This window comes from Pinus tabuliformis, chromosome 5_1 (genome assembly GCF_031772625.1).
Source record: "Pinus tabuliformis cultivar Carrire ecotype Pingquan chromosome 5_1, CPIR1, whole genome shotgun sequence".
Taxonomy (NCBI): Eukaryota; Viridiplantae; Streptophyta; class Pinopsida; order Pinales; family Pinaceae; genus Pinus; species Pinus tabuliformis.
Window position 1 is genome coordinate 494136059 of NC_142305.1, and position 25967 is coordinate 494162025.

At 37.8% G+C, this 25967-nt stretch overlaps 1 long non-coding RNA gene across 3 annotated transcripts; it reads left to right on the plus strand.

Annotated features, from left to right (window-relative positions):
• The first annotated feature begins 1276 nt into the window (after window positions 1-1276).
• LOC149165652 (uncharacterized) lies at window positions 1277-25741 on the plus strand. 3 transcript variants are annotated; one of them, XR_016260766.1, is made up of 5 exons: window positions 1277-2539; window positions 2721-2782; window positions 20742-20805; window positions 24952-24999; window positions 25079-25741. It is a non-coding gene; the product is annotated as an uncharacterized LOC149165652 (long non-coding RNA). The 3 variants fall into 3 exon arrangements; XR_016260767.1 differs by having other exon boundaries at window positions 24952-24989; XR_016260765.1 differs by lacking the exons at window positions 24952-24999; window positions 25079-25741 and having other exon boundaries at window positions 20742-24609.
• Window positions 25742-25967: the final 226 nt, after the last annotated feature.

The window sequence follows — 25967 nt, forward strand, 5'->3', positions numbered from 1 at the left end:
TTCTGCTCGGGGCCGGCTATGCAAGTCAATTGAGAGCAGCTACAGAGAGTTTCAAGGGTTGGTCTGGGCTCATTTATGCGATGTTCCATTTTCCCTTTGTCTTTCTGCTCGGGGCCGGCTGTGGGGCGAAGCCCTCCGCCGAGAATGGCACGGGACGACCGAGGGCACGGGATGGCCGAGGGCACGGGGCAGCAAAAATTACAGGCTAAAACAACAAAAATAACATAGAATGCCATAGAATGCCGAGAATGGCACGGGATGGCCGAGGGCACGGGGCAGCAAAAATTACAGGCTAAAACAACAAAAATAACATAGAATGCCTAAAACCCTAAACCCTCAAAAAAATGCTCAAAAAAATTACAGGCTAAAACAACAAAAATAACATAGAATGCCATAGAATGCCTAAAACCCTAAACCCTCAAAAAAATGCTCAAAAAAATGCCATAAAATGCCATAGAAAGTTTACAAAATATCCTGTTAGAGTTGCTTGTGTTGAAAAACACAGAGAAATTGTTGGTAGGATTAAAATCCTATCGGTTACAGGCCATGGATGGTCGCTGACCTCCCCCACCTTCCCCAGAGCTCGCCAGACCTTCTCCACACCTGCAACGTCCTTTTCCACACCTGCAACAAGAAGAAAAAAGCCATTAGAGATCAAAAAACCACCAAAAACACCAACGCAAAACAGCAAAATCCTATTTTACCTCGAGCTCAGTAAAACTGCGACCGACTCCTCCCCAAACAACAAAATCGCCGAATAAGACCACCACCAGAGAAATGCTAAACAACCGGCATTCCATGCTAAACAACTTGCATTCCAGAACGACCAAGAAATCCAGGCGGAAAAGCACAAGAAAAGCAGAACCGTTGTCCCAACCACAAACCCTGAAACTCCATCAAACCTTCGCACCAACACACGAATAAACGACTCTGCGCGCAGGTACACAAACCCTGTCAACCAAACAAACAATTCCCCCAGCACACGAATAAACCACCATGCGCGCAGGTTATAGGGCCGTCTCGCGCCATCTTCGGCGGGGGGCTTCGCCCAACAACCGGCCCCGAGCAGAAAGACAAAGGGAAAATGGAACAGCGCAGAAATGAGCCCAAACCAACCGTTGAAATGGCGCGAAGTTGATTTTTTATGCAGTGAGGTGATAGCCCACACATGGAGCTCCACGGTGGACAGGTGTCGTACCGGCTCTATGTGTCCTGACGCGTGGTAAAGTGACGTGGCGGGGAGGGCGCACATGTATTGGCGACCCTCCCCTAGCTTCCCCTTCCAACCGCCAGCCTTCCTTCTCGCAGTAAAAGGTGTATCCAGAATAATGGCCATTGTTTCTTTATTGTATTCAATCTACAAACAAAATTGAAAAAATGCTTGTTACAGTTATATTTGCAATTTCTAATGGTGGACCTCTGGAATATTACTATTTCAGTCGATTGCAAGCAGATCAACTTTTCACCAGTGATTTTAACATATATACTCAGAGCTTGGACTGAGTAAACAGGACACAGAGTCTGAAAGACGTGTTGAACCATCACTATCTAGAATTAATAGAGAAATGGATGAAATTCAGTAAGTGCATATTCCGCGTTCTAATCAGAGGCATCAATGTCGTTGAAAGTATAGTTAGATCTCCATCCATTCAGGATTAATCAGAGGCATCAATGTCGTTGAGAGTATAGCTAGATCTCCATCCATTCAGTTAATCCTGGTTGTTTCTTTCCTTACTCACTGCATATGTTTGCAGTGTCTGAAAGATCTGAATCAGGTCAATCAACATAGAAAAAGACCAAACTTTTAGGGAAACATATTGCTGTATTTTGAACTTCCATCAAGACTCTCTATCTGCAACAGGAGCAGCATCGAGACCAAAGCTTCCGTTGCTGAAGCATATCTTGGTATAACTATTCCCTTTCACTGCTGGAGCAGCATCGAGACCAAAGCTTCTGTTGCTGAAGCTTATCTTGGTATAACTATTCCCTTTCACTGCTAATGGCCTCAGGAACTTCTCAGCAAGGGTTCCATAGACAAACCCTCGATCACCTCTTTTAATGTCAAAAATGATCTCCTTCAATTCAGGCCTTAGTTCCTTCTAATGTTCTTGTTTCTGGCTTGTGGGTTCTCGCTTAAGGGCCTCTAGCATGAGTCTACTGGCTTCTCTTGCATAAAACTGCACTACGGAGCTATCATCTGAACTGGGTTCCTTGGCTTCATGGTCATTTACAGCAACAAATGCTCTCTTCGATTCTCTAAGCATTTCCGCAGCTTCTTCTTGCTCAGGAGGCCATATTTTCTGGAAAAGAATGAAATTCAAAAGAGATTATAAGTCATGCGTTCTACCAACATCAGGCGAGTGCTCTCATTTGGAGTCCACAGCTTGATGGAGAATGCTCTCTCTGGTTGGTTGTTTGTTGATCCCATGATGTTGGTTTTCCAAAGGAGGAATGCCTCTGATCTGTTTTAAGGAAGTCCATTGTTTACAGCACAGCCCTTGCGACTTTTATTTTCTCCAGGATTTTATCTAGTATCTGAGTAAGCCATTTATGTTTTGGAAAAAATCTCATTTAATTGAGGGGCTGGAAGGAAAATTAGTTGTGGAAGGTTCAAGATGCTGAGATGCATATTTGAACACATCGTTGAGATTTGTTATTCATGACCTGAGCAACTTTCCATTTGAAAACACCGTCCTGATATAATTTCTTTGTAATTGCAGCTGTCCATTCTTCACATTGGAAAGAACACGCAAGGGTTGGTTTTGCGACATGCGTTGGTTAGGTAAAATCGTTCATTAATTCTTTAATTGAGTATACGAAATGTCTGCACTGTTCAACCAACAAAGTTTTAATATCTATATTGAATATTGAGTTTTAATATCTTTATTGAATACTGATGTATCATGAGTACAGCCTTTGGGTAGGGTAAGACCCACCCGGAGGGTTCATGTAAAGAATTTTGGTTCATGTAAAGAATTTTGTTTTTTTGTGCTGTTTGGAGCCATGTAGACAAAATACAAATGGATTTTTCTGTTTTGGCTCTCTGTTTCTCCCCCATAAGAGGTCTATACTTCCAAAATTTCAGGATCAAAGGAGGTCTATACGTCCAAAACTTTTGGATCAAAGGTTTTGGAAAAGCTTTTGCTTCATATATAATTTTAATTATAATAATGAAAAACTACAGCTGTAATTTAAGCAACAATAAAAAAAGCTAAAAGGTGTGACCTAAGTGGATTGAAGAAAAAGGAGGGACAGTCACCAAAGTAGGAGTTCTATGACTTGTGAGTTTTCTTGGTTCCTTAAAAGTTTATAGTTCTAGAACTCATTGGTCATTGTCTTGACTTTTAGGAAAAGCTTTTGAGATTATTCATACCCTGCAAAATGCTGCCTATGTTATCTTGAATTTCTAAGAAGCATCCTTTCCCAATTACAGAAGAGTCTATTGACTGATATTTTGTTGTCATTCGATTTTTTTTCCCATCATCGTTCAATCTGGCTTAATGCATCAGCTCTTACCAATTGAGAGCTCTAAATGTGCTAACAAGGTATCTAACTGAAACATTAGACTATAGATTTAAGTTATTTAATATTGAGTAGTTTCAAAACCGGAGTGCTCACAAGGAGGCTTTCACAAATTTTTTTTACTACTTGACAGATGAGTGTTTGAGGCTGAGGAGAACATGGGTGGGACTTTTGCAAATCAATTCCAAACACCAAAAATCCAGAGGCCGGAGTTGGTGATGGGACTTGCTTTCATATTGCTTGTATCTTTTTACACTACGGGCATATGGGTGACGCCTCCAGAGATTTGAACATGGGTGGGACTCTTGCAAATCGATTCCAAACACCAAAACTCCAAAGGCCAGAGTTGGTGATGGGACTTGCTTTCATATTGCTTGTATCTTCCTACACTATGGGCGTATGGGTGATGCCTCCAGAGATTTGAACACGGGTGGGACTCTTGCAAATCGATTCCAAACACCAAAACTCTAGAGGTTGGAGTTGGTGATGGGACTTGCTTTCATATTGCTTGTATCTTCCTACAATACAGGTGTATGGGTGATGCATCCAAAGATTTGAACATGGGTGGGACTCTTGCAAATTGATTCCAAACACCAAAAGTCCAGAGGCTGGAATTGGTGATGGGACTTGCTTTCATATTGCTTGTATCTTCCTACACTATGGGTGTATGGGTGACGACTCTAGAGATTTGAACACGGGTGGGGCTCTTGCAAATTGATTCCAAACACCAAAACTCCAGAGGCCGGAGTTGGTGATGGGACGCCTCCAAAGAAAATAAATTGCAGGAGAGCGAAATCATAGAGCAGAGTGAAAGCCAAATTCTTCTTGCTGAACACATCCCTAGGCAGCCATTTGAAACAGCCATACAGCTGCACAATCCCCAAGGCAGTTGGGCACATTTGCTGAGGCTGTACGGGCCATACACAGGTATAGATTTTGGTTCACATCTGCTGCACGCAGATCGAGGCTGTTCAGGGGCAGTTTATTGAAGTGGTGCAATTTCCAAGGAGGCCACACAGCTGAGGGAGAAATCTGGGCTGAATTCTGTGGCACAATTTCCAAGACTTCTGAACTTGTACAAATTGCTGTCATAAATTTTCAGAATTCTTCTCTATGGGCTGAGATTAAAATCACTTGTTTGCTGGTTTTCCCTTTTGGGGTTTTCAGGGTAAAATATTTGTGTCAAATTTTTGTGAATGGTTTTCAGTTTTCGCTTGCATTTTAAAGTTACTAAACTCAGTGTATTTTTGTTCATAAAAATCATATGTAGGTTTAAGAAAACTAACCGTGTCTGGAAGTACCTTTCCAATGCTAATATCATCAACACTTGGCACATGTCCTCTTATATGGAGAATTTTTTTACTACTGTGATTCCCTTTATAATGAACCATATGTCATTTGGATAATAATTTGAGGATTTACCACTCCTCTTGTTCTTATGTTAACCTTTCATATAATAATTTGTTCTTATGTTAACCTTTCATATAATAATTCAAATTTTTGCTAAGTTAACATAACCTCACATTCATGACAAATGCTTAGGTATAGCACCTGTAGCCTTCCAAGGTAGTTTTCTGCCATGAAAATTAGCAAACTGAGTCTGATTTGTGGCATGGATAGCAGTCCATATTGCCTTACATTCTCATGCACTTGCCTTGTTTTATTGATGCTCCCTTGACACCATTTCCCAAGGTGTGATTGGGCACTTGGTCTTGGGGATTTTACCTTTATATTCCTTTCTCACATCATCCATTAATCCATTGTACTATTACCACCCATTTCGTTAAGGCTTACTCTTCAAAATTCACCTTCTGCCTTCACTCCATAGCTTTAGCAATCTGATTGTTTGGGAAGCCTCCCCTCTCCGAGTTGGAAAAGAGCCAACAAGAAATGTGAGCAAGGGTTATTGTGGTGACGTGGGTAGCCTTTCAGAGTGCACAAAACTAGCACCTTGATGGTTAGGACTTTACATCATGGGGGGTGCTAGATTCCATTGTAACACTGCTAAAGCAAGACAATGGTAAGGTGTAAAATCTTTGATCGGTCCAAGTCATAAGGGATGATGCATGGCCATTGATCGGGTTAATTCTTTAGGTGGAAGTCTTTGCTCTACGAATTGAGTTGCACACCGGAATTATGCTCTTAATTTCTATTAGTGGCTTGATGTTTTGTTAATTTTATTTCGTTATTATATTTCGAGTTGCAATAAAATCTTTGATCTGTAAATTCATTAATTGGTTGGGTTCAAGTCCTGAGGGATGCTGCATGGCCTTTGAGTGGTTTGATTCTTTTGGTGGCAAGCCTTTGCTCTACGAATTAAGTGCACACCAGAATTATTCTCTGAATGCGCTTGATGTTTTGTTATTATATTCAGAGTTGCAATTTTGGAATTTGACAAGGATTTTTGTATTGAGAAATTCTGAAGTTCAGATCTCAGATCATTACAGCAGTGGTTGTCTTAATGATTCTTTTCCAGACCAGTCTGTGACTGTTTAAAGCATAGCAGCATGATTAGGCTGTATTGGGTTTCCGTGTATAGTTATTTGCATTAAGTTTGAAATACATTGAATATTTGGCATAGTCCAAACTTCAGATATGATACAGTCAACATTACCGGTCTTCCACGAACTCGGAGGCAACCATGACAGTGGTGATGAATTTGGACATTAAGAGATAATGAGCAATTGCGGATGGAATAAGTGAATTGAATGAGGTCATTGATATAAGCACAGGTTGCTACAAGCACGAATGAGCTGCAGTTAACATTCTTAAAAATCCTGTCTAGATACCACCACTCTATGCACATTTTAGGCACCTGCATACCATCCAATATGTCGTACCTGGGAGGCAAAGAGGTGGGGTTGTGCCATCGAATATGTCGTACCTGGGAGGCAAAGAAATGGGTTGTAACTTTTAAGAGGCCATGGTCCTCTACTTACCGGCAAGAGTCCACTCCACCAAAGATGCTAACACCAATACTACCACAGGGGTTGGGGAGAACGATCATTTGTCATCTTCACATTCACACTGGAGGGAAATAGAGATCCGACATGATCCTTCCTGAAGAAATAACACCCTCCGCTATAGCACCTAATATTGAACCTGTTTTCAGGAAGGAACTTTTTAATCATTTCGATGGCTTTGATGATTGCAATGAAAGCTTCTCTAAGTTGGAGTGATTTTAAACGGGAAAAGAGAAGGATAATATAGGCCACATAGGAGGATGTGCTGTGTACAGAGGAAGTTGGTTGGCTCGGTTCTCTCTTTCTTTCCGAGACAGACAGTGTGGCAGCAAGAGGGAATCATACAATGTGGGAAATCGGTGTGGCTGGAATGGGGTGGGTAGGTTTGATTACTTGAATGGAAATTGAAGTAGATTGGATTTAAAAAGAAAACACACGAGGAAGAGGGGTCCGAGTGCCTACATTCATACACCACCACCTAGACGATGAGGGTGGCAATGTACTGCTTAGAAATATTCCAGATATTGACAAAGCTGAAGAGTTTAGTTTTGTCAGTGATGAAGATGGACATAAATATATTGAGACCATGAGCCTGGAATTTTAATTTATGATTTCAAATGTATCTAATTGATATCATACTGCTTCAGTTGTACTTTTGTGTTAAAAACTTGTGTGTTGAATTTTTTTAACACTAATAATTCTCCTAAAACTAGTGAGGGAATTAAGATGATGAGATCATATATGTCACATTGTTATGTGGTATGTTATGTTTCAAGTCGCTTTTCAATGAAGAAAGATTTAAAATGTCGGATGGTTTATGTATATTTTTTAATTTTTTAAAAATTTGAGGAAGGCATGTTTTCGTGTCTATAAGATGTCTGCTTAGGCATTTTAACCACCTTGGATTTTTTTTGTTACATATTTTCTCCAATGTTCCATGGGGACATGCCCCCATGTTTCTCTGTTATGAAATCAGCTCATAAAACGATAGAAAAGATAGATCAATGCCTTAGAAATAAGCATCTTCGAGGGGGCAACCTTCTTTACATTACATAAATGAACAATTTTTAGATGATACAAATGATATGACCTCCTTTCTATATATAGGAGTCTAAAGGGTCATAATATAATCAGAGCCGACATAACAATAATAATGTAAGGGCACAATAATAACAATAGTGGGCTTCTATGGGGCACACTAATAACAATATAGGGACTACATGGGCACAACAATATAATAAGGGGGTTGTACTAATAACAATAAAGGGTTACACTATTAGTATAGGGACCTAACATGCCTCTCTCCTTCAAAAAGTGTTGTCTTCAATGCTTGAGTAGTTCTTGATGCTTCTGTATAAAATTCTTGTCTTCCCATGTGGAATTTTCAGCGGGTAAGTTCTTCCACTTGATGAGATATTCTGAAATTGATCGATTTCGTAGCTGTGGCGTTCCTGTTTCTGTGATTGCTCCAGGCTCCAATATGATTTTTCCTTCCTTGTCAAGTTTTGACAATATTGTTTGAACTGGGATCTTCTGCGACTTTTGAATGAGTGGCCCGACTTCTTTGTCCTTCTTTCTGTTAGTGTTAGTCTTTGAAACCTTTCACCACTGACCAAATATGCTCTTACAAAGTGGTTTTAGGGTGTTAAAGTGAAATTTTGTCATTTCAGTGAGTCTTCAAGTAAAATTTGGTCACTAGGTATTAGGTCTAGGGTTTGTTTTCACTCCTTTCAAAGTTGTCCAAATGTCGGTCCATGTCACCATTCAGCTGAGTGTACCATCATTCAGAGGGTTGTCATCATCATGTCAGGTTCCAATGGGTCATTTTACACTTTGTTCATGCTTCAGTTGTGCCTAGGTAAGGTTCATTTCCCTCTCCTAGGGTTTTGAAGTTAATTTCTCTTGGATGGTCAAATTATTGACAAAACTTGTGTCCTAATATTCATACACCTTCCCCTATCTTTAATGTACTTTATTAAACACTTCCCATCACTGATATCACTCAAATTCCTCGTTTTTCCACAAATCCTAGTTTCTTGCTACAATTTGACAATTTTCTAGGCTAGGCTTGTGTTTTGCCCTTTTGGACTCCTTCCCCTCACTCAATCTTTGAAATTCCACTTACCTCTAATTCCTAACATCCCTCTCTACTTCCTAAAATTTTCTCAAGAATTTAGAAGCTCCTTATCCCCTTTATTTCACTTCATTTCGACAAATCCCTTGTTCCACACATCGGGATAAATTTTACTCAAATGATGTTTCTGAGCAAAAAAAAAAATGAATTTGGAAAACTGCGAGACATTTTTGTCCAAAATAGTCCAAGGAAGAAAAATTCCTTCACTTTTTATACAAGTGTCATGGTTTTAGAGAAATGTCAAAAATACAGTTGCCTTAGGAGAATTGATGCACCTCTGAAGTGACCTTGGGAAAATCAATATTTCTCCTAGCTTAGTTGGCTAAATGACTTGCTTGATGAGTTGAATGATAACTAGACACAAAGAACTTTCCAATGAGCTATCATGAGCTCAATTTGGAGTTGAGGAAGACCTTCAAAAGTTGACTGCAACAGCACTCTGCCTTTAGGCAGCCTCATTTTGCACATTTTGACTAGTCTTGGGAGATTTAACTTTTGATAAGGCCAATGAACTCCAAATTGAAATATTCAAGTTGTGTTGGAAAGTAGATTCAATAAGCTTTCCAACGAGCTATTGTTCACCCAATTTGGACACCGGGAAGGCCTCCAAAACTTGATCTGAAAACAGTGCTACGCACAGAATCAGTGGCGCTACGCATAGAAATTTTTAACACAGGCTTTTCCAACAGGTGCGTAGCACCACTGGCACTACGCTTTTGATGGAGGCATCTTCTTGCAAAATGGCTTGCATATTTGGAATCAGCATGAAAAAATATGCATGCTCAAAAATGGCTGGAAAGTTTTGACAAGTTTTGGACCTCCAAAAGGGCCAAAAACTCCCAAAAAGTGCCCAGCCTCTCTGCCACTTTTTTGCCACATAAGAAGCAGTCTTGGGAAGATTGCATTTTTGGAGGGGCAAATGGACTCCAAATCAAAAAATTCAAGTTGTCCCAGAAAATAGACTCACCAAGCTTTCCAATGAGCTATTCTGCACCTGATTTGGACTTCGGGAAGCCTTCCAAAACTGGCCTGGAAAAAGCGCTACGCATAGAATCAGTGACGCTATGCATAGGAGAAAATTTTGCCAATTTTGCTCAAAACTCAAAATTTTCGCCTAGTTTTCTATCAGTTTGACTTTTTCTCTCTCATGGTCAAATTCATGATGTAAATTGATGTACTTTGATGTAAAAATGATGAAAATTGACTTAAGGAGGTAGATACATCAGTTTTAGGTGGTTTTGAACTGAATGAATCAGTTTCCATAGTTTTAGAGGCAAGCTGTTCCACTGCCTATTTTTTAGTTCCTAGTTTAGATCTTGTTGAAACAGCTCCTTGACTCATGGATTCGACCCCTAATGGCTAGCATAGGTGGTTTGATGCCTATATCTTGTACTTTCTTAGTCATTTGTCAAGGTTGGACTCTTGTGGATGCATTGAGCTACTTTGTACATCACTTTTGCAGTTTGGCAAGGAAATAAACCAGGGTTTTGCAACATTTTGTGGGATTCTTGTGGCAATGTGAATTAACATTGTTTTCTTCTTTGTAATTCAATTGATCTTATGTTTATGTGTGCCATCATTTCTCTCTCTTTCTGCATAACTAAATGAATCAAGTCTGAAAGGTGGAATTCATTGGTATTTTAGTGCTCTACCTTGGGGTTTATTTAGTTTCTACATGTTTTCTACTGTTTGAAGAGGACTCATGACACTTGCATGCCCTTTCCAGCTCCTCACCAATCTTTAGACTCACCATTACACTCATTTCAAAGTGCTAAGACACTTGCCTACCTTGCCCCACAGAAACCTCTGCAAATATATGTTCATTTCCTGGACCCAAAGCTGCCTTCCTCATCTGATCCAGCAACCAACCATTAAAATCAAACAAATTCCTTTGAGCAAGCATACCTAGCCTAAAATTAGTTGTTATATCAGTCATCTCAAGCCTTCCTCGATAAGTTTTCATTGAGATTGACAAGGAGAGAGCCCTCTCCCAACCTGGTAGGGCTAGCTACCAGGTTAAGTGTGGTTTGATGTTACCCTAGACCTACCTTCCTTCAGCCTGAGGTAGATTTAGGCCCTAACACTTCCATTCATCCCTTGCTTCGTTTATCGAATCTAGTTGGATAATAGAAATAGCTCAAAACAATGCTTCCACATCCTCATCCTTTCTTGAGAGTGCATCTGCAACAATATTTTGCTTCCTTTTTTGTAGATGACTTCAAAGTCATAACCCAACATATTTGTAACCCATTTTTTATGTTCTTCTAAAGATAATCTTTGTTCTAAAAAGTATTTAAGACTATCATGATCCATTTTTACCTTGAAGCGTCTTCCCATTAGGTAAGGTCGCCATTTCTTAAGTGCATGTAGTATTGCCAACATTTCCTTCTCATAAATAGCTTGCCTGAGATGTAGCCGTAAAAATACCCAATCGATTACATCAAAACTTCTTTCACTGCGATGTTGATCAGCCCGTTGTTTCATTCGATTCTGCACCAAAGTGGTGTTATCCTTTAAAAGTTGGAGAACTTGTTGTTGATGTTGGATGTGATCTTTCACTGCTTGAATATTTTTCTTCTTGATATGTCCTTCTATCTTGAGAGTTTGAGCTGTCGTAATTTCTTCCAATGCATTACAAGATATGGCTGGATTCATTTCTTGATGCTTGATGTGATCTTTCACTTCTTGAACATTTTTCTTCTTGATATGTCCTTCTATCTTGATAGTTTGAGGAGTGGTAATTCCGGCCAATGCATTACAAGATATGGTCGGATTCATTTCTTCTTTCTTGATGTGATATTTCACTTCTTGAACCTTTTTCTTCTTGATATGTCCTTCTATCTTACGAGTTTGAGGAGTGGTAATTCTTGCCAATGCTTTACAAGATATGGTCGGATTCATTTCTTCTTTCTCTAGGGTTGGTTCCTAGTGTATATTCTCTTCTTTTGATGTTTCTTGATCCTTTTCTTCCTCCTCTTCATAATCTATGTAAAATAATTTCTTCTCATCACACTTATGACCTTTAGTGTATTTGCTATCACAATTGTAATAAAGCCCTTTTTCTCTTTTTTCTTCCAATTGTTGTCATGTAAATCTTGTAGGTTGTGGAAGGTTAGGAGAAATAACACTTCCATAATTATAGTCGTGAGTGGTGGGATTCCTTGTTTCCATAATTTCGCTTTCAATTTTTCTTGCCAACCTGAATGCCTTCTCCAATGAATCAGGTTCTCAAAGACGAACCTCATGTTGAATGTTATTCTTTAAAGTCCTTATGAAGACATCAACCCTTTGCTTCTCTAGAATATCATTTAACCTTATATTCAACTTTTGAAAGTCCTCAATGTGCTCTGCCATTAAACCCTTTTGTTCGAGATTTATCAATTAGCTAAAGAAAGTGTTATTCTTTGTATCCTCATAATGTGCTATCATTTCTTCCGTGAAAATTGACCAAGTGACAAGTGCTTTACAAGAACAAAGCCCTTTATACCATAAAAATTGATTTGGTTCTAAATATAAAGATGCAATATGTACCTTTTGTAACAGTTGAACCTCATGTAGATCAAAATATTGCTCCATTTGTAGTATCCAATTTACCGGATCCTTGCCATCAAACTTCCTCATATCGCCTTTTCTTGATTTTAGGAACTTGATCTTGAAACGACTGTAACTCGGTAATTTCAGATCTCCAAGTTCTGAAATTTCGTCCTGTAGTAGCCCTCTGAGTCTTCTTTCTAACCCTGCAAGTCTTATCAGAATTTGATTCTCCAAGAAAGAGTTATGCCCAATATCATAAGATGCCCTGATTATACAATGTTTCATTCAATGTTGTAGTAATCGTTATCGGGATAATTGGCGAGGGGAAAAAATTGGAAAAAAATCGTAACATACAAAAATATTCATTTTTTTTAAATTTTTTTTAATATCTAAAGCATCTACAACATAAAATAAATACATTGACACATAAATATGATAAAAGAACTAATATATAAGATGTTTAATATCATTTCTAGTGCTACATCACACATAATAGTGAATCATCAATCATGTCCTGACTCCTGAATAGTAAGTCCTGACTCATGACTCCCAACTCAGCCTCAAAATATCAACAAAAAATATAATAATGTATCTCATGAGTCATAATGTCATATACAATGAAATGAACCAAATAACTAAAGTCTAATACTATTGATTTCCTCTGCCCCTCTTGCGAGAAAATGCAATAGCTTTCCCTTTCCCTCTAGATGTAGATGCTAGTGGAGTTGGCAGTGGACTCTGCTGTGCTCTAGAAGTTGAAGAACTAGGAGCTATAGGAGGTAGACCACGTCCTCTACTGGTGGCAGAGGTAGCCCGGGTAGGTGGTGTCACTTCCTCCTCTTGTTTCTCCGCCTCTTTCTTCTCCTCCTCCCCCTCCTGCTCTAACCAATCATCGACAGACTCTATGAGAGGCCTGTCGGCCTCAACCCTCCATGCAGCAGTGGTGTCAATCCCATCCAATGAGATGGCCTCCATATTAGGTGTCCTCTCAAGTTGCCTCATCCACAATCAAAGATTGTAGTAGACGTAGAGCATGTCATTAAGTCGCTGGGACTCCAACCTGTACAAAGATCATGAAATAATAATTATAAAAAAAATATTGTTTAATGAATTCAAAAAATTATTTGGAAATTTGCAATATTTTAAGTGTTAACCTGTTGCGCTTCTTGTTGTGTATTTTTTCAAATACACTCCAGTTGTGCTTCCATCCTGAGAAGCTACATGTTTGGCTGAGGATTCGAATGGAAAGCTTTTGCAGAAGGGGTACCCTGGCACCATACATTCTCCACCATGCATCTACAACAAAATTACAAATAAAATTTTAAATAAACATAAGAAAAAAATGAAATTTGAAAGTTGAAGCAAAGTATGAAGTTATGAACTTGAAGAGACAATGAAATTTGAAACAAACTAAAAAATACCTGGCATTTTAGTCATCCTATCAGTCACAGCCATGTCAAAGCCAAATGTGCCACCTGCCATCCTGTATGTCTCAATTTCTTTGGAGATTTCTGTACGTTCTGCTGGAGATCGCACCATCCTCTGAACACAGGTTAAAAATCTATCCATGATCCCAGCATCAAATACGAACCCATATGGGTAAGAAAATGCGGGGTTTAGGTAGATCCCTGCAGCATGAATGGGATGATAGAGTGTGTTGTTCCATTGTTCATCGATCACTTTCCATAGGAGGAGTTGTCTCTGAAACCCCTCATCTCCCATATCATCATAATAAGCCCGAATGGATTATTTCGCCCTGTCCATGGCCTCATACAAATAGTCCAATGCGGGCTTCTCACCATTAACTAATCGAAGGACTTTTACCAAAGGTTCAGTAACGGTGCACACCTTTTGCACTTCCGCCCCGAAGTCTTCCTGGTATGAAACCAGTCTACATATGGCCTCTTCCTCTGGTTTGCGGCTCATTGTCAAAGCACACCACTCCTCTGAAAGAAACATTCTCTTCACATCCCACATAGAATTCAAGAGGGATTGAAGAGATATGAAACTGGTGGCAAACTGTGTAATGGCGGGGCGCACTAACTTTTTGTTGTTGGTGAATTTTCTCATCAAGCTAAGCACAAATATATGATTATATATAAATTTTGTAATGCTTTTTGACTACTCAACAATATCTTTGACAAAAGAAATTTTCCCTATGTCCTCCAACATCAAATCAATACAATGTGCAGCACAAGGTGTTCAAAATAAAGTAGGATGCCTCTTCATAAACATCCTGCCAGCAGCAACATAATTTGCAGCATTGTCTGTTATGACTTGGACAATATGTTCTGCACCCATCTCCAAAATAAACACATCCAGCAAATCACATAAAGTTTTTGCATCTTTGATATATGAATATGCATCAACAAATTTCATAAACATAGTCCCCTTGGGACAACTAAACAAGAAGTTTATAAGGGTTCTCCCCTTTTGGTCGGTCCAACCATCTAACATCACAGTGCACCTTGTTTGTGCCCATGATGCCCTAAACTCCTCCAATCTTTTGGTGCAGTCAACCTTTTCATTTTGAAGAATCCGGCCTCTAAAGTCATTATAAGAAGGGATTTTGTACCCTGGGCCAACAGTTGCAATAGCATCAACAACAGGCTTGAAAAATGGATTATTCCTTGCAACGCTGAAAGGAATATCACTCCAAAGGATAAATTTGGCCAACAACTTGTCAGGTTGTTCTTTCTTAGTTTTTTTAAGCATTGAAGTGATAGATGGCTGTGAACCAGACGTGGTTCTAGGAACAAAAAATGATGAGGCAGCTAGTGGATTGGTTGTAGATATTGATGCTAAAGTAGAACCAGTGCCATTTTCTTGTTCACTTGAGCCTAACACAGACTTTGTTAGTTGCTTCTTCATTTCTGCTTTGGCCTCTCTATTGTGCTCTAAATTTTCTAATGATCTCATGGCTTTTTGGATGATTTTAGGATTTGTATTTGTGTAAGGCCCTACATCAAATCCAGGGATTTGTGCAAGGTGATACTTCAATCTGTAAACCCCCCTGACATATGTTGCCCACACAACTTGCAAGACAAGTTTATTCTATCAAACCCTCCATCAGGTTCACCAAATTCCCACAGAGGGTCCAATTTCCTTGGCATGTTTGTAACTTGGTTGAACTCTGGATTCTTGAGTTTTAAATTTGTAAGATGAAGTTTGACTTTGAACTTTGAACTTTGAAGTTGAATGGTGATTCAGTGAACCTATGGAAAAATGAGGATTACAATTTACAAATTACAAACTTACAATTTACAAAAACTAAAAAAAAATTACATACATGAGTAACATGACAAAACACATGGAATTTTTGACAATTTAAGTTTTTAACAAACAAAATGAAAAATCAAATGACAAAAACCCCATCAAGATTCAAATCAATTAAAAAATATTTGATAACCCATTGAATTCTTTTGATAAACAATGGGTTATCCAGATTCCAAACCCAACCAAAAACATAAAAAAAAACCAAAACAAAGTTACAAAACACAAAATTTTGGTGCCCATACCGGTTTGATGGAGAAAATTCATCTCCTCCTTAGCTCTCACTCCATTTTTCTCCTCCAATCAGCGAAGTCAACTCCCAAACGATCAAGAGGTCACTCCAAAACCCCATCGCTACCGGCGTGTCGCTGTCTGTGCAAATGATTTCCAAAAATCATGTTTTTTGCTCTTATAAACGTGCAGTCCGCATGGCCCACGATTTTTTTGAATCGAATCGTGATTTTTTTCGAAAAAATTACGGTTATTTCAAAAAATCGCATTTTTTTTCGAAAAAATCACCCAAAAAAAACTTTATAATTATTGCGCAATATTATCGGTGAAATTTAAAAACCGTGATTTTCCAATAAAATCACGATTTTATCACGGTTTTCGCAACACTGGTTTCAGTAGAGCGAACTTGTACGACGTGCCACGTGTCACTATTTTGACCTTCGGATCTAAAAAATATACACAAAAAACTAAAGTCTATCCTCTTTCTGCAACTTTTTACGAAATTTCAATTTGTTGCTCGGAGAGAAAGTTATGACGATTTTCCCAAGGTCACCTGTTTAGAATGTAATTCGGCAGTGTGCAAAAACCCTAACTTCCTCAGATTATATCTTTGAAAGTATAACGAGACAAGATCTGAGATTCGGACCCGAGCTTCAGCACGATTTCGGCTCAAATGGGTTTTAATTTCAGAGTCTTAACCTTTGTAGAAAAAATATTATAGCGACAATTCCACGATGACCTGTTTGAGATGAAATTCCGGAGCTTGCAAAAACCCTAGCTTCCTCAGATCATATCTCCGAACATATAGTGAAACAAGATTTGAAATTCGGACCTGAGGTTCAGAGAGATCTCTTCTCAAATGGTTTTTTTTAGCTTCTGAAACTTTTTAGCGAAAATGTTATAGCGAAAATGCCACGATGACCTGTTTGGAGCAGCGAAACCCTAGAATCCAAAGCTCTGATACCAAATGTTATGGAACCAGCTCACAAAAAGATAGAAAAGATAGATCAATGCCTTAGAAATAAGCCTCTTTGAGGGGGCAACCTCCTTTACATTACACAAATGAACAATTTTTAGATGATACAAATGACAAGACCTCCTTTCTATATATAGGAGTCTAAGAGGTCATAATATAATCAAAGTCGACATAACAATAATAATGTAAGGGCATAATAATAACAATAGCGGGCTTCTATGGGGCACACTAATAACAATATGGGGACTACATGGGCACAACAATATAATAAAGGGGTTGTACTAATAACAATAAGGGGTTACACTGGTAGTATAGGGACCTAACATTCTCAAGCTATGCATGGGCGCCAAGGGAAACATTTACCAATGTGGGGGACACATTTCCCCAAAGGAGATCTAGGCACCCCCTCCCCCCCTCTCCCCACCAACTCTAAGAGGGAATGCCTGGGTGCCCCGGCCCCCATATTTTCTTCAATGTTCCATGGGGACATACCCCCATGTTTCTCAAGCTATGCATGGGCCGCCAAGGGAAACATTTCCCAATGTGGGGGACACATTTCCCCAAAGGGGATCTAGGCACCGCCTCCCCCCCTCTCCCCACCAACTGTAGGAGGGAATGCCTGGGTGCCCCGACCCCCAAATGTTCTGTTCAACAACCCTTTAAGACAGAACAGAAGTATGGGATAGAAATTTGAGGAGTTTGTGACCTTGTTAATTAGGGAAATATTAAACTCTTAAAATAAAAATGACATTCTCCAGACATTCTCCAAATAGTCATAAAGGAGACATTCTCTTTTATCTTACTTTTTCTATCCCATTTATGACTGTTTGGAGAATGTCCAGAGAAAGTCACTTTTACTTAAATTTTTAACATTACCATTAATTTTTTCAGGGTTTTTGAGAGTGGTTCCAACCTCATTGGAGAAAGTAGAATTTCATATCCCATCCAAAATTCAGCAGACTTATTATAACATTGATTGGCAGGAGTAGAAGATTTCCACCAGATTGCACAATGATGAATTTGCATGAGATGAATTGTTCTTGTTGGGATTTTATCATTATTATTTATTTTTATAATTTTAGAGGCGGGGACTCCTATGCTAGAGACCTTGACACTAGAGCCATGAAATTGGAGAACATCAACAAGAGCCTATGTCAGTATGTGGAAAGAAAAGACTGAGGTCAGGTAAGAGCAAGTGAGACTGTGAGAGTTTAGAATGCATCTCCAGTAGTGTAGACTAGCATGAAGAAACCTGTCCAGCAGACTTTGATCATTTGAAGTGACAAGAAGATTGAGGAAAAATACAGATGCCAACAAGAGGTATGACTTTTCCTAAGAGACGGCCCAGAAGGGCAAGCTTCTATCCAAAGTCAAAGAATAACCCATTCTACCCAGCAAAATGTCGTTAAGATTGTACAAAGTCTAACAAAATCACAAGGATTAGTGACAGAAGTAAGATTTTGCTGACCTTTTTGTTTAACAATAAATCTGCACACTAATGGAGTTTTCAAACTTTCCAGCAGCTTCTGCATTTAACTGGCTGTTAAAATATTATTGTCAGAAGTCAGAAAAAGTATACGAGTAAACCAGGAAGGATCGATGATCACTATGCCATCTGCAGTAGATGACATCATATCGGGTGCCTCAAGTGTAGGACATGGAATATGCATGGTGAAGAAAAAAGTTTATGACTTTCATAAAAAGATGCAAATAAAACAAGAATACTCATCTGTAAGTCAGGCTATATGTGTCACAAATACAAAATAGCAGATCAACGATGGCCACCTAAAAGGTGTTAACGATATCAATGATCAATTGTCTGCAATCAATGAAACAATACAAGAAAAACAATTACACATCAATTGACTTTAACAATTAGCTTTATTCATTTGAAATATTCTTGAAACATTGACCATTCCTACTAATCATTGGTCCTTCGAAAAAGTTTAGACTACATGTTACACGAAAGCTAAGAGGCAAACAGTATGATGGTGAAGCCAACAAGGGCAATGCATTAGTACACAAGTCAGAGGCAAGTGGCAGCAAGCAAATAAATATGTTTTAAAATTGCATTGCAAGAGAGTTTGGTTGTAAATCAAAAACAGTAGAATACCTTTCCCTTACCATTTTAGGAGACTCAAATTATTATGTCGACAGTAAAATGGATAAAGGGAAGGAAAATGCTTGAAAGAATTTTTCTTTGCAGTCACGTAGAATGTTACCAATTAGTCTACAAATTGTTGGTAACTAGACTTGAGTTCTTTAGAGTGCAGGACTTCCCGAGTTTTCACCTCTTTCAGAAAAGACATAGACAAACTAAATAGTGGCTCTTGGAGATGGAAACTATATGAAATACAGGAACAAGGTACTATACCAATTTAAGTGATGAATGAGAGAAGCAAAATGTTCCACCAAGTTTTTGGGATGCAGAAGAAGGGAAACACAGGGGGATGTGTGGAGATATCCCTGAGTTTTAAGGAAATTCATAGGGAACAGGGGTATCTCTAGAATTAATTATTTAAGAAAAATATCTCAACATAACAATTCATCCCACATAAATTCATCATTACACAATAGATTCTTTGTTTGCATAGATTTATTTATTTATTTTTTATTAATTTTTTACAATTTTTGGGGTCTTCTGGACAAAAATCATAGGGAGACATCCAAGCATGTTGCTTTTCCGGGGGGTTAGTGTTCGGTGGGCATGCACCCAGAAGCCCCCCATTTTGCGAAACACATCCCACACATCGCCAAATTGTTTCACTGTACTTTTCAACAAGCTGCCCAAGATGGGATGCGTATCACTAGGCACCCCCCTGTCCTAGGGGCAAATAAAGTGCAAGGGGAACACCCCCGACCCTGCAAGACATGTCCCCCGTGGAACACTGAGTGAAACACATCCAACATATTCAATATATCCCTGGTTTGTAGAATAATCTTCTCAATGTCAATCATGTTGCTAATAACACAATGAGAGGAAGTTCAAAACTGAGAAGTGTTTGATTTGATAAGATAAAATAATTTTATACCACAAAAGTAGGGTAATGGGTTTCAAAAGTACAATTTAGTAGTGACATGCCACGGAAGTGCTGAAGCAACTCCTAAAAACTAGAACATAATAAAGAAATAAACTAAGCTACTGAAAAAGAGACAAGCAAAGGCATAATCATCTGCAACATAAAAAAGGCTACTCATCCTCATCAAAAGAGGAAGCCCTAATGTCTCAATAGGAACAGCAGTGAAAATAGAGGAAGATGGTGATGTCCCTGCCGAATCACCAACCACAGAGAAAACAAACACAATCATAAAGAGATTGTAATTACTTTCAAGGAGAGGATGCGTTTACAGGTTTGAATCCATAGCAACAAAACAATATTACCTGTAACTTTAGTAGATTGATAAAATATGGTCCTGAAGGTACAACCATCTTAACTACTATTATCTTAAGCTAGTGATTAGGCACAGAATGGTGAAGGGTCCACCGAAATCCAAAGAGAAGCGAGTACCAGTGAAGCAGGTTCATCAGGCAAGCAACACCATGACAGCTTTGAAAGAACATGGCACAGTGAGTGAGGCAAACACTAAAATTAGTGCTTTAGTGATATATGTGAATCAACAAGGATGGAACCAATTGGTGGCTCTGAGTATTTTCCAGTGTTTTATGATCAATTTTAAAGCCTTTGAGTATTTAAGAAATTCAGAAAGTTGTTAAAAAGGCATAGAGGAAAAAAGACAAAGGTTTCAAGGATTGACAATGATGACAAATATATAACCCATTTTACAGTTACTGCAAAGCATATTAATTGCAAAAATAAATGCCACGGAGATAAAATAGCTTGTCAAATTGAAATCATTTTACACAAGTTTGTGTTGTTCGTTATTCATAAATATCTTTAATTTTCGCCAGGACTTTGTCTAGTATCTGAGTAAGCCATATATGTTTTGGCAAAACTCATTTAATTGAGGGGCTGGAAGGACACGTAGTTGTGGAAGTTTCAAGATGCTGAGATGCATAATTGAACACTTCATTGAGACTTGCTATTCATGACCTGAGCAACTTTCCATTTGAAAACACTGTCCTGATATAATTTCTTTGTAATTGCAGCCGTCCATTCTTCACATTTGGATAGAACACGTGAAGGGTTGGTTTTGGGACATGCGTTGGTCAGGTAAAATCATTCATCAATTCTTTAATTGAGTATCCGAAATGTCTGCACTGTCCAAGCAACAAAGTTTTAATATCTATATTGAATACTGATGTATCATGAGTACAGCCTTTGGGTAGGCTAAGACCCAACAGGAGGGTTCATGTAAAGAATTTTATATTTTGTGCTGTTTGGAGCCATGTAGACAAAATGCAAATGGACTTTTCTGTTTTGGCTCTCTGTTTCTCACCTCCCGAAAGAAAACTATAATTCCAAAACTTCTGGATTAAAGGTTATGGAAAAACTTTTGCTTCATATATTATTTTAATGATGAAAAAGTACATCTGTAATTTAAGCAACAATAAAAAAGTTAAGAGGTGTGACCTAAGTGGATTGAAGAAAAAGCAGGGACAGTCACCAATGTAGTTCTATGGCTTGTGAGTTTTCTTGGTTCCTTAGAATTTTATAGTTCTAGAACTTGTTGATCATAGTCTTGACTCCTAGGAAAAGGTTATGAAATTCCTCATTCCATAAGAGGTTTATTAGTCTACAACTCCTTGATCGTAGTCTTTGGAAATCCCTTGAGCTTTATATCTTGTTTTGCTGATGAAAAAAAGCAGCTGTAACTTCAGCACTCAAATGATGAATGTTTAGAAAAGGTTGCCTAAAAGTATAACAGAGAAAAGTAGGTGCAGTCACCCTTCTGCGAGTTCCATGGCTTGTGAGCTTGTGAACTTTCTTTTGTTCCTTAGAAGTTTATAATTCTGGAACTTCTTAATTAGAGTCTTCAGCCTTGACTCTTTGAAAACTGATTGGGGGTGATTGATGTAGTGGCGTAATACCTGTGCCTTATTCAGTGAATTCCAAGAATAAGGTTTTGAAAGGTCAATTGTTGATCCTGATCAAACCTTATCCAATGAAAGATTGATCTAGGCTGATACCTTTTACGAGCAAATTGTGCCCTGGATTTATTCACAGGTTGCACTTGCATGCATACCCAATTGCCCATTAAGGTCAAAGGACTCGTAATGAAACAGTTTATAATGTTCTTAAAAAAAAATTCTTTTGGCATCACAAGCGACTGTATAATCTAATTTGGTGTTTCTTTAAGTCGTGACTTTGAAATTAGATTATTATTATTATTATAAATAAATGTTCTTTCTTTAAAATATTTTTTTCAAATCTTGAAAAAAATAAATTGTTGTTTATTTGAAATACTTGTAATTGTATTGCATACATATATTCAATCTCTTGGTACTTCCATGTGTAGTTTAAAAGGCTATTTGGGGGGTTTGTGAGCATAAACATTCTACTAGTACTCGAGGAAGTAGTGAGAAAACAATTATTGGGTAAAAATAAACAAAGGTATTTTTCAACAAGGTTTACCATCTAGGTTTGATCATTAGTGTTGATCTGGGGTTGGACATCCATTGCATCGTTGTGTGTCTTGTGAGGTCTTGACAATGGCCTTTGCCCTTGAATTGAGCATATTCTCCCCATATTATCAGGTCAAAGTAGTATGGTTCACTACATGTACAGCTTGAGTGGGTTGCTTTCTCCTAATAGGTTATAGGTTCAAATGGAGAGCAGGGTAGAGTATATATGCCTCTATAGACTTTAGCCATTAAATCATTGTGAGGGGAGGATCCCTTGTCCTGGAAACAAGATGGTCTTATACACCAATTTGTTGTTGGCTTAGCCATGACCTTAAAATTAGATTATTATTATTATTACAATTTTTATTATTGAGAATGGATCAGGCATGAAATAGGCTAGATTTCTAAACCTCGACACCGGGTTGATTAAAATTTATTTAAAAAAGGGCTTATGATAGAATGTGGTGATCTTTTATTTGATTAATGGCCAAGGCCTTGAGATTTGACTCCTTTTTCTTCATAGTTCTTGCTAAATTGTTCATGAATCACAAATTAGTGTATCTTTCCATCCATTGATGAAAATTTAAAGTTGTGGACTTGTTCAAATCTATTAGAGAAGGTTCTCCAATATCATTGTTCAAAGCACTAGAATATCTATTTGTGCAAAGAATTGAAGAGAGACTCATTTAATGCTTTCCTCTTCTCAAGCCAAAGCAATGATAACTCTTTCTAGGCCATTTCATAGACGACTTGTTCCTCTCTATCTTGATGATAAAAAATTCATAGAGAATAGAGTGCATTCGCTTGATATTTCTTTCAAAGCTTCAGTCAAGTGTTAAAGAGAGGCTAACATTATTCTTAAACAAAGGATGGACATGGATTCCACTTGACACACTATTCAAGTTTTTTTTTGACATCTCTTTGTTGTCTAGGATTTGCCAAAGGAGTTATGGGGTATGATGATTGACAATGTAGAAAAAACAGTTGAAAAGTTGATTACAATCAATACTATTTGAGATTTGTACCAAAAATTTAATGATCAATCATGTTTATTATTCTTCTTGTTTGGTGCCATCTTGAGGTGCCTATGAGACGTTGGACGGATCTTTGAGGCCATTTCTTTGTGTTGGTTTTGAATTGCAAAAGGATTTCGTAGAACCAACTTGAATTTATGTTGTACCTCAAGAGCTCAGGATGATATGGGTGTTCTCAACACTTGTATTTAAGACAAGTTCTTTGCGTTGAGTGGATAATGAGAGTCTAGGAGGGCTAGATTGTTTGAAAAGAGTCGCCCAAGCATTATTTCCTCGGGGAACCACCAATAGAAAAAGAAAATATTGGTTTGGTTCAAGTCTTTGATGAGAAAGACAAGAAAACAATGATGTCTTTGTTGAGATTGGAGGGGGATGATTTTTGTTTTGGCTTCTTTATGTTAAAAAAAAAAATAGGATACATCAACACAAGTGAAACACGTTAAGAAATTGAAAAATGCCATCGATCAGTTCACCATTGTTTACAGGGTTAAAACATTTAAAGAGGAAAACAATGCACAACCTTGGCAAACATGATCACTCGAAGTAATTAATTAATGCAAAAAGAATAATTTACATGAATATTTTCCATAATCGATCATTGGCAATAGATCCTTCATACTTTTTAAATATAGATGATGGACCAATTGGATGGTAAGTTATGAATAAATTATCATTAATATCAAAGAGATGTATGCATTGTTAGATCACTCATCTAGGACATGTTTGTGACTATTGGATCATTAAAATATAAAATCACATTAAATAAACACACCAAAAGCACCTTGTAACCTAACATTAGATAAATTGACCTTAACTCACTCCTAGTGTTGAATATCTTAACAAATCCCTTAAATATCAATGGGACAGGATTGAAGGATTTACAAAGTGATAGAAGGAAGCATTAGAGCCATCTTCCCTACTATTACAAACAATCACCTATCTTAGTCTAACTTTATTGTTCGTCTATTACAAACAATCACCTATTATTAGTCTAACTTTATTGTTGGTCTATTACAAGCAACCTCTGCTATTGGAACGTAATAGGCTACAACTCACTATCCAAAAAAGACACTCTACTTTCCTTTTACAACATATAGACCTTATATTCTCTTCGGTGTTTCCTTCTCCTACATCAGGTTTTCAAAACAAGAGGGAGAGGGTCTCTCAAACCATTGATAATTTTGTTGCTAGAACAGTTTGTCCTTTCATTCAAAAAAAAATAAAAAAACAGGAAACACAATCTATGTGCTCTTGCACCTTTTGGTACCAAAACTAGTATAATATATATCTATAAATAGGTGGATATAGTCGTACCTTTTGATACCAAAGCTAGTATAATATATATCTATAGGTGGATATGGTCAATTTTAAGAAATAAATAAATAACGTTATTATCGCGTCCTATTTTAAGGATTATGAAGTACCAATCGAATTAATCTCAGTGGTTTTGATTGTTTGTCTCCAAATATTACATAGGATTGAAAATTTTATTTATTTTAAAATTAATATTATAAAAAAATAGAGTTATTCTAAAAAATAAATAAATATTACCTTGAGTAAAATATAGTTAATATTATTTTTTAAAATAAATATATAATACATTTGAAAATTAAAATTGGATTATACATATATAAAAGAGCAGTTATATTTTTAAAATCTGCTGTATGATATATATCACCGTTAAATAATTGGTTGCGGTGAAGTCTAATCGGGCTCGGAAGATATATGCTGCTGATGCCTCTTTCGCTTCCGTTTCGCAGGCGTGCGAAGCAAGAAAAGACTGTAAAAGACAATAAAGGTGAGCAACGGTGAGTGTTATACTTTTTAGTTCTTCAAAAGTTTCAGAAGGTTTTGAATTTCAGGGTTTTGAAAATTTCCCATTTGCAGGTAGCAATGGCTGATCAATTTCAATTTGGAGATCACAGCACCGCTGACATTCAATTACAGTTAATCTACAAAGATGGAACTGAGTACCAAAGAAATCTTCTTCATCTTCATTCCATTGTGCTCAGAAAATCCGAATTCTATAACACCTTGTTGTCTGAGCGCTGGTCCGTGGAGAGGACGAAGCCTTTTGAAATCACTGTACCAAGCCGTTACAGCGGTGAGATTTATATTAAATGTATTCAGCTCATGTATTCTTCTCATGCAGGTAAACCCTTGCGTTTCTCAAATGTGGATGAAGCCCTTGCTATTCTACCAGTTGCTTCCAAACTCTTGTTTCAACAATGCATGGAAGAATGTATGAAATATTTGAGTGCCGTTCCTTGGAGCACTAAACAAGAAGTCAAACTCAGAGCCCTTTTACTCTCTCTGGAAATAAGTATTTTGGGTGATTTAAGTGATAGACTCGGCATGAGCCAATGCAAACCGGATCTTGGGGGTCTACATATGCTGGAGCAGAGTCTCTGGAAAATGTTGTCTAAAATTTCCAGTGGTTCATTTGTTAATGGCGAGTATATTGAAGAATATATCGTAGCTCATTTTGAGGTAAATGAATCTTTCGCAGAAATATGCAGATCTGCACTTCTGGAAGAGTTTAGTGCCAAATTTGAAACCCCTAAAGCTTGTTCCGCACTTTCTTGGATAGTTAATGTGATCGAGCGATGCGATGGAGAATTGTTTGAACCAGTGTTCTACATGTTTTGTAAAGATGCTGAAATTCCTAAAGTCGTATATCGATATATTGCATGGGATGGATATTGTCGAGATAATAGTGGATATTCTAATCGTCTAGTTGATATAATGGATCGGTTTTTGAAAGCTCTAAGAAACG